Here is a 9970-nt window from a genome sequence, read left to right as displayed (position 1 = left end):
TTGGTATACTTTGAATGCTTTGTAAGCATCACATGCAAGCAAAGTTCTCACATCTTCCAATCTTGCAACTAGGGAAAAAGTCTCACCATAGTCAACCGCTCCTCTTGTTCATATCCCTTACAAACTAGTCTTACCTTGTTCCTCATGACTTCACCTTTCCCATTCAACTTGTTATTGAAAATCCACTTAGTTCCAATCACATTCTTATCCTTTGGTATTGGTACCAATGTCCATGTCTTGTTTTTCTTAATTTTCTAAAATTTCTCATTCATTTTCTTGTTCCAATATTCACTTTTCAAAGCATCTTTGACTGATTTAGGTTCAAATTCATACAATAAGCATGTGCCATTCTTCAATCTTCTTCTTGTCATGACTCTTAAATCTTTGTCTCCAATGATTTGATCTAGTGCATGATGTCTTCTTACATACCTTGCCAATATAGGTTTAATTCTCATCTCTTCTTGGTATTTTTCACTAGACTTTGAATGTTCAACTTCTTCAATTATCTCTAAATACAACTCTTCTCCTTCTATGTGATGGTTGACGGTCTCTATCTATGATTCAACTCCTATAGCCTGATGCTCGACAGTCTACTAATGCTCGATAGAACTCTTTTGCAGAACCTTGGCAGTGCCTGGCCGTTGATGCTCGACAACCACCTTCTGTGGTTTAAGTAAGGTGCTAGTTTCACCTTCATAGATATAGACACAATTTCTACAATCTTCAATTCTTTCTTGCATTATTCTCCATTCTTCTTTGGAAATTCATCAACTATAATATATGCTCTTTCCATAATTTTGTTAGTGTTAGAGTTCAAATAGTTATAAACTTTTCTCTTAGTGGAATAACCTAGAAATATACCTTCATCACTCTTTGTAAAAAGTCTATCTTTCCTTGCATTTTTCAATATGTAACACTTGCTTCCAAAAACTTTAAAATAATTTACATTAGGTGCATAACTATACCAAAGTTCAAAAGGTGTTTTGTTCCTTCTTTCATATATACCATTCTGTGGTGGAGTCCTTGGTGCACTCATTTTCTCTTAATTCATTTGTCATTGAAGAATATGTTGAACTCATCTGAGATGAATTCACCACCTCTATTAGATCTCAAGCACTTCAAATTCTTACCTGTTTCTTTTTCAACTCTAGCCAAATAGCACTTAAGCATATGAAATGCATTAGCTTTTTCTTTAAGAAACATCACAACCATAATTCTAGAAAAGTTATAAAAAAATAGAATGAAATATTTGTCACCATAAAAGCTTTGCACTCTAATAGGACCACACAAGTCAGTATGAACCAAATCCAAAATATCAACAGAAGAATAGGTCTTTCTCTTGAAAGTAGACTTTGTCATTTTACCCATTTGACATTGTTTGCATATCACTTTATCAGGTTTTCTTAATCTTGGTAAGCCTCTAACTCTTTTCATCCTACTAATGCTTACCAAATTATCAAAGTTCACATGAAATAGTCTCTTGTGCCATAACCAAACATCTTCACATTGTGCAAATAGATCTTTTCCTTCTTGTCCTGGATGTCAACTCTATAGCCTGAGCTTATCAACTATGCCATACTCAAAAATTTATATTTCAAACCATCAACCCAATATGAATTGTCACATTTGATCTTATCATTCATTTTAACTAATCCTTTGCCATTCATATAACATGGTGCATTATTACCAAACCTAATACTACTTCCATTATAATGCTCTAACTTGTCAAACTCACTTGTATCACTAGTCATATGATGTGAGAAACCATTATCAATTATCCATCTATCATTCTTACTCATGTGTGAAAAAAATGTAATTTCCTCATCTTCATCAGAATCATCTTTCATTGCAACATAAACAACTTCTTCATCATGATCATCAAAATTACTATCAAAAGCATCTTCTTCAACAATATAGAAAGATTTCTTTCCTCTATACCTATAGTCTTTGTAGCCTCTATTGTCTCTATTACCTCTCCTTCCTTTGGACTTGAAATCTTTCCTTTCCTCCTTCTCATCTCTTTCAAGACATCTAGTTGCAATATAACTAACTTTGTTACATGTAAAATAGATTGTAGGAATTTTACCTTTGTATCTGCCCTTTCCTTTAGGTATTCTCCTGACCAATAGTGCTTCAAGATCATCAAGGTCATCATCAGATCTAGTGTCACTTTCTATGTACTTGCCTTTCTTGTTTTTCTTAAATCCATCAAGGGTCAGTTGTGCTTTGAATGTAGATTCAACACTAGCACGGGAATAATTATCAAAATTTGACAATTCAAATGTAGTGAGTCTACCAATTAGACTATCCAAGGTCAGATCATTACCAAGTGTACATCTTAGTTCTTGAATTATAGATACTCTAATTGCATAGATAGGAAGTAAAGTCCTTAATACCTTTCTTATCACAATCTCATCTGATACATCCCCTCCAACTCTTCTAATAACATTCACCACTTCTTTGATTTGGCCATAATACTATGCAACGATATCACCTTCTTTTATTCTCATGTCATCAACTTTTCCTCTCATGCTTTCTTCTTTAGCTCTCAATGCATTTTTATCTCCTCCATGGATTTTTGCCAATATACCCCACATTTTTTTATGTAGTAGTGTATTTCTTCACATCATCAAATTCAACATAACTTAGGGTTGTAGCTCATTATTTGGTTGTTCTCTTGCTTTTCTTTCATTTGTTCAACTTGCATAGGTCTAGGCACCTCAATGTATTAATTGTCCAGGTAGTATGATGTGATATCTCCAATACCAAATAGGTGCTATCTCATCAATATTTTCCATGATGAGAAGTTCTCCTTGTTCAACTTAGGTACATTTTGATATTTTTCTTGAGTCCTTCAAATTTTCCTTACAAGAACCAATACTCTAATACCAATTGTTATAATGATTTAGAATAACTAAGAGGGTGGTGGGGGTGAATTAGTTATCCTCATGTCCACATGTACCATTTCAAATTTTAACAACTCAATCTCATAAAATAGCTCTTTCTTAATAGCATATAATCAACAAATCAACTTTTCATGCAATTACTCAACTCTATGTTTCCTATATGAGTTGACTGCCGTTAAATAAACTATTGTAAAAACTAGCATGCATAAAATAACACCTACACATAAATAACATTTTGAAACTAGGATTTAATGTGAATCCACAAATTGGCAAAAACTACCAAGTAACATGCTACCAATTGTTCACTCTTCTAAAGTGAGCTTGATTAAGAGCCAACCCTATTGAATTTTATGCAATACATTGTTAAATGTGACCTAATTAAAGGTTTTAATCACCATGTTAGGAGTGGCATTCTTAGAGGACTTTGTATTATTCCATTAGAATGTCATCTTGACTAAAGGATTTACAAAATGACAGTTAGGTCAACCTTGATTAAAGGATTTTGACTACCACAATGGTTAGAATGTAACAATATGTTTGATATAAAGAATACAACTCACTTAAAAAATTCAAATCTCCATTTACTAATATATTGTTTCATTGACTGGCCTCCATTCGCATCTCAATCACTCATCTGTTTGGCATCTCCTCAAGCAATCATACATCACCAAATTCTTCACACTTCTTTTCTGGTGTTTTTCTCCTCACAAATTATCCTTAAGATCACCAATCAACAATGATAGTGCCTTATAAATCATCTCTTATGCCTCCTTAAATATGTAACTTTGATCTTTGTGTTAGGTCAAATTCATCAAATCCTTCCATCATTTATTCTTCTTCTCTAGAAACTTTTGATCAAATCCTTGCCTTTGATCACATAAAAAAATCTCCTCATATATTAAATAAGCCATATAATCAATCATTAACTTATGTATGCTTTGACCAATTCAAAATTCCAACTGTGTCAGTGTCAAATTCAATTCTTTCTCAAACTATAACTATTTTGATCACTCAACAATCACGCTATTCTTCTGCTCGGTCATCACTATATAACTCAACATACACTATACTATCTCACTAAAAATAAATAGGATCACTTAGTCATTACTATGATCAATCACTACTAACACTTCTTCATACATTTTCTCAACAATAACTATTACTTGGCTTTTACTTAAGTTCCTTAATCTTCTTCTTTAGCTCCTTTATTGAGTTACCAATATTGATACTTGGTCAAGCTTAGAGTTGAACTCGACCCTTTTCATTTCTCTCATACATAAATTCTAACTATCTTCTTCACTTCATGTAATGATTAAACAACACATTATCTTGTCAAGAACTAACTTATCAAGTGCCCATTATATTTTTATTATACTTAACTTTCTCATCACTCATCAACATCACTAGCTTACCTTGCTATCTCTTCTTTTCAAATATTCTTCATCAATCAAATGATATGGAACTCTACATTTTTAATAAATGTCTCTCTAGTAGGTTTGACACTCTATCTTACCAATAGGCTTGATATTAATGAAAACATAACAACTATTGCAATTGTAGTTTCCAACAACTAGACCTAGGAAGAATAGGGGAAAGATGTCTAATTCTGTAAAGAGCCTTAATGTGTATGTACAATCTAGGCATAAGATATATAGATTTGATGAAAATAAAGAGGAAAAGGAAGACAATTTTAAGATATGTTTGTACTTGTTTAGATCAAAATGAGTGGAAATCTTCAGATTTGGGCTTAAAACTGTGCAACAAACAAAACCTAAAAATCTTTTGGTGATCTGTTAGGGTAAACTAGCACATCAAGAGTGCAATGGTGCATCTGGGGTACAATGCAACCCTTATTGACTATGTTTGATGTTTCCTCTAATTTCATAGTTTCAAAGAAAGTTGAAAACGGTACTTTGATCTACAACCTATTTGTTGATCCAATATTTGCAACCTACAATAAAAATGGTTTTGTTGTTGATGGGGGATTTTCCTTGGTCAAACCCTAGTTTTTGAATTAACTTTGAATTGAAGTAATTGAAATAACATGAATGTAAATTAAATGCATGAATTCACCTTAGAAAGTTGAATCTCTTGAATTGAATACAATGTGCTTGACTTTACCAATGGATTTGGACCAAGAAGATGAAGATGAATGGATGTAGAAGATGCACCAAAAGATCTTGAATAGATTGAAGAAGATCTTGAACATAAACTCCTTCAATTTCTTGAGTACTTGAATCCTTGATCTTTAATGGAAGAATGCTTGAATCGATGCTTGAAGGCTTGAAACTTAAATGCTAGAGCTTGTGGCTGCTTGGATATATGAAAGTTGTTGAACAAAATGTCATATCTTTGTTAGAGTAATTGTATATTATATTTGATGTTACACAAAATGTCATATCTTTGTTAGTTAGTGTATGTTGAGCTCACTTGAGTGATGAAGATAGTTTTTTGTGTTTGCCAAGCATTCTAGTATTCACCAAGTTTAGAAGACAATGTCTACCAAGTTCACCCGGGCACCAAAGAGAAGTTCACAAAGTTAGTATCTACTGACTAGGGTCAGCTAACAAAGGATTTTCTTGTTTTGGCATATTGAGTTTAATGGATTTGTTTGTTGGTTTGAGCCGAATGAAGAGATGAAGAGTTATTATTATCAGTTGTATTCAACCTGACTTGACAATGTATATGCTATAAGCATAAGGTCAAGTTGAGAATTGAATGTGTGGAAGATAAGAAGATGCTTTGAGGAAGCAAATTGGAAGGATAAGCAGAATATCCTTGTTGGGTTGCAAAGCTTAATCTGATCAAGAAGGATCAAGTATTCGAGCCAAAATTGAGATCTAAAATCAACAATACAATTGCATCAGCAATAAGATCATTTCATTATTACTCTCTAACTATTGTAGTAGTATATGAAATTTCTTAATAGATTTAGCCTAATAGATTTTTGTAAATCCTCTAACAAGGGGATAGTTCTAGATTGAAGTGTCTAAAGACCTCTAACAAGGCCACTCCTAATAGGGTGATTAAATCCTCTAACAGGGTCACACCTAACAATGTGTTTTGTAACCTTTAATAGGGTTGGCTTCTAACAGGGCTTACTTCAAAAAAGTGAAAAATAATAACTAGTTGCAATTGGTGGTTTTTCCCAAATTTGGTTTCCATGTTAAATCATGGTGTCACTTGTGCTCGTGCTATTTCTTTTATGTGTATGCAACTAAGTTAATTAAGGTTAACCACACTTAATATCTTAAAATATGCATGTTCATTATTTAGTAAGTTATAGTTGTTATATCTGTACTTGCTGAGTTACAACATATTGATAGTATTAATCGAGTGCTTGTGTGTTAATCAAGTGACAAAAGTTTGAGAGTTTATATTTTGTATTGACATCTAAGGGATTTGGGATCTATTTTTGTGGTAACTGATTCACCCCTCCCCTCTAAGTTACTCCTCTTATATTTCCAACAATTGGTATCAGAGCTTTTGGTGCTTGTAGAGAATGTTTCAAGGACCTAAGCTAAAGATCAAGATGTCTTATAGAAGAGAGATTCCCAAGTTGAACAAAGATAACTTTGAGGAATGACAGGAACTTATGAAGCTACATCTAGCAACCATCAATGATTTAGGTCTAAAATATTTGAATACCTAGTATAAAGCCCCTACTAAAACTTTGACTATCGAGGAGATTGCTAAAAAGAAGAATCATAACATTATGATAATTGACATTGCATCAACTCTTAACTATGTTCAATTTTATGAATTCAAAGGGTGTGCTAGTGCTAATGAGATGTGGACCAAGCTAAAAGATATCTATGGAGGTGTTGATAATGTGAGAAGAGCTAAGGAAAAATGCTTAAGAGGTTAGTTGGAGTAGATGAAGATGAGGGAAGATGAAAACATTGCAAAATATGTTGAGAGAATCAAAGCTAATGTAAGTGCAATCAAAGCCTATGTAGGGAAAATTGATGATGTCATAGTTGTAAGCAAGGTACTTAGAACTAAGGTAGTGCAAGGTAAGAGAATCCCCAAAGGAGATGTCCTAGCCCCCAAAAAATAACCACAAAGTGGAAGAATCAATAATAACATAGATAATTAGATCCAAAATAATGTAGATTCTCATAATATAATCCTAAGATTTACATCCAACATGTAAGTCCTTTTGGGTACAACCAAACACATAAGAAAATACAAAAGTAATTCTACAAGATCCCTTAAGATCCAATCCCAACTCTAGCTAGTCTAGATCCACACTCTAGTAGAAACCTCCAAGGAAGATCTCAACTTGTGCTCGCAAGCTCACTGAGCAATCTCCTTGTTTTCCAAGCCACAACTACTAACTCTTCTCAAACTTTATCCAATATCCAAGTGTAAACTGCCTCACATTTGACACTCTATCTCTAGAAGTCTTCTTTTACTCAGCTACTCCATCTTCTTTGCTCTTCTCCAAGATGGATGATAATCACAATCCTATTGTGGACTGCTTCACATTCGATGCTCTATCTACAAACTCATGAAAAAATCACTCTTCAGCTACTCTCCATACTCAATTCTCCTCCTCTGAATGAATAATGACTAAATACTTTACCACAACCCCTACTTATACCCAGATAAGCCACAAGTTAGCCTAGTAAGCTACAAATTAAATATCCCTTACATTAAATACTTGAAGAGCCATAAGTTGGCCTCCAACATAAATTAAATACCAAATGCATTTAAAGGCTTATGATACTTATTAAATACATCAAAATTAATTACTAAAGACCCAAATAGGTCCACTCAAATATACTAAAATCCCTTAATCATGCAAGATAGCCAACTACCCTAGGATGCTCTTGCATCAGACTCCCCAAGTGCAAAAATAAAAGTGTGTCCCACACTTTGATGCCCAATGAAAAGTCCTCAACCATCTTCATCTTCACCAAAGCCACCCACTCCAATAGGGAAAACTAACATGTAAATCATCCACATCTACATCACTCTGTCAAACACCATAATCTCTACCATCCAATCAACATGCTCACTCCTAGGAACAAACTAAACATAATGCTTTATTAGAAAACTGTCATCCACATCAACAACTAGTGAATCCACACCAACCAAAAACTCCATATTAACATAAATATGAAACTCTTCAGCAACATAGGCCAAACTCTCAACACCAACAATCCCATTGCTCACAACAAGATGCTCTACAACATGCAGGTCACCACTAACAACAATTGGATCATCCACGACCAAGTGCTCTATAATCTCCACGTCAGACTCAACCAACTAATCATGAAAACCAATCTCCATCCCAACATCAACAAGATTAGGAATATCCTCAGCAACAATCTTTGATTGCTCTGCAGGTTTTGTATCAAGCTCCACAAATTGATCAACAAAACCAACATCTTCCACTTTGACCTTGGGATGCCATTTTCTCTCTCAAAAAAGTCTCTTAACTGACTAGACAACTCTCTTTCAGATTGGTAGACTCCAACTCAAACCTGCACTATTGCAAATGCTCTTCATTAAAAGTGCTGATCTCCTAGGTTTGAATCGATAGGGCCTCAAATTGAAATCCAGTCTCTTCTTCAATGAAATTAAAGGCAAAGAAGTTAAATGATGCATCTAGTTCCCAAATCAAAAGTGGAGTGTTATTATCCATAGCACCATATAACTCCTTCCAAAAGTGTTGCACCTCAAGTAGAGCTTGAATATCTATGAAGGAACTCATCACATCATTGTTTTCACCATTCAAGAAACTACTCTCCAAGAAGAGATAGAGATTTTGTCTCTCACAAGAATTTCAAAAGACAACAAGTTCCATATCATCAGACATGTGGATATCCCTTCTCTTTAAACAAGTTTGCACATGCTGATAAATTAGAAGGAACACCCCATGTAGTCAATATATCAAGGGATTTGATAGAAGAGAACACCAACGATCTCTAAGAAGTGCCCTCATTTGTAAGATTTGGAATTGCAACTTGCCAAAATATGTGGTTTCAAAATGGGTTCTCACAAACTGGATAGGGGTTTCCAAGTGCTTCTACATCGATAACACCAAGGATACCTTCATTGTCATATTCCAAGACTATCAGATCTGAGATAACACTCATCAATCTAAGGGTTGGTTCATTGAGGGATTTGGCATTTTCACTTAGCTATGGCACCCACACTTCTCCCCGTGCAAGATGCATATCCCTTCCCTTCCAGTTTAGTTTTCTCTTCCATATTTACCTCTAAAATATAGGAAAGCTATTGTCCTGGAGGAATTAGGTAACTCTTTGGTGATTTTTATTAGGCATTATCTTACTTTACTTGGACAGAGTAACTCTTCCACCTAATTTTGTGTTCTTATGGATTTTAATAAAGTTTGGCCCAAGAGGATTATTGGCTAAAATCTCATAGGAAATTGTGTAAATGCTAATTCTATTAAAAAAAAAGAGGTTCTCTCTTCACTTTAGTGCTTGCATCGGGCTTATTCAATAACTATTATTATTTTTATTATTGGTTTGGTCATTAAGAGCCTAAATCAGGCATGATAGATCAACATGGATTAGTTGAGCAAGTATGTAGTGGTCATTCTTGAAAAGGTGTAGAAATCCTCAAGAAAATGCAATGGCATTGGGAGAACTTTCCATGGGGAACTAAAACAATGACAACAATTTTTTTTACATTTGAAACCTTTAGAAAAACATTCAATTAGATCATATTATAGGTAGAAGGTAATTGTTGAAATTAATATTGCTTGTGGGAAATTAATATTGGATCTAAAAGTAAAGATTTATTTGTGAGTTGTCTACTAGAATAAATTGACCACATGATCTTTAGCTCTCATTTGTCCTTGGTAGGTTATTTGTCACACCTTGAGGACATTTGTAAATCAATCTCAAGTTTGATTAATATATGTATTATTAAAATTTCAAATTGATGACTGGTGACATGCTTGTTCTAATTGATGATAATTATCTAAATAGTGTAAGGTTCAATTCTTTTCATTTTTTTTTCTCCAACCTTAACTGTTCCTTAAAAGAATTTATGGAAAACCTATATTTAGATGCCACATCATTCAT

This window comes from Cupressus sempervirens, chromosome 8 (genome assembly GCF_028749045.1).
Source record: "Cupressus sempervirens isolate cs-2001-9-10 chromosome 8, ASM2874904v1, whole genome shotgun sequence".
Classification (NCBI taxonomy): Eukaryota; Viridiplantae; Streptophyta; class Pinopsida; order Cupressales; family Cupressaceae; genus Cupressus; species Cupressus sempervirens.
This window is presented reverse-complemented; position numbering follows the sequence as displayed.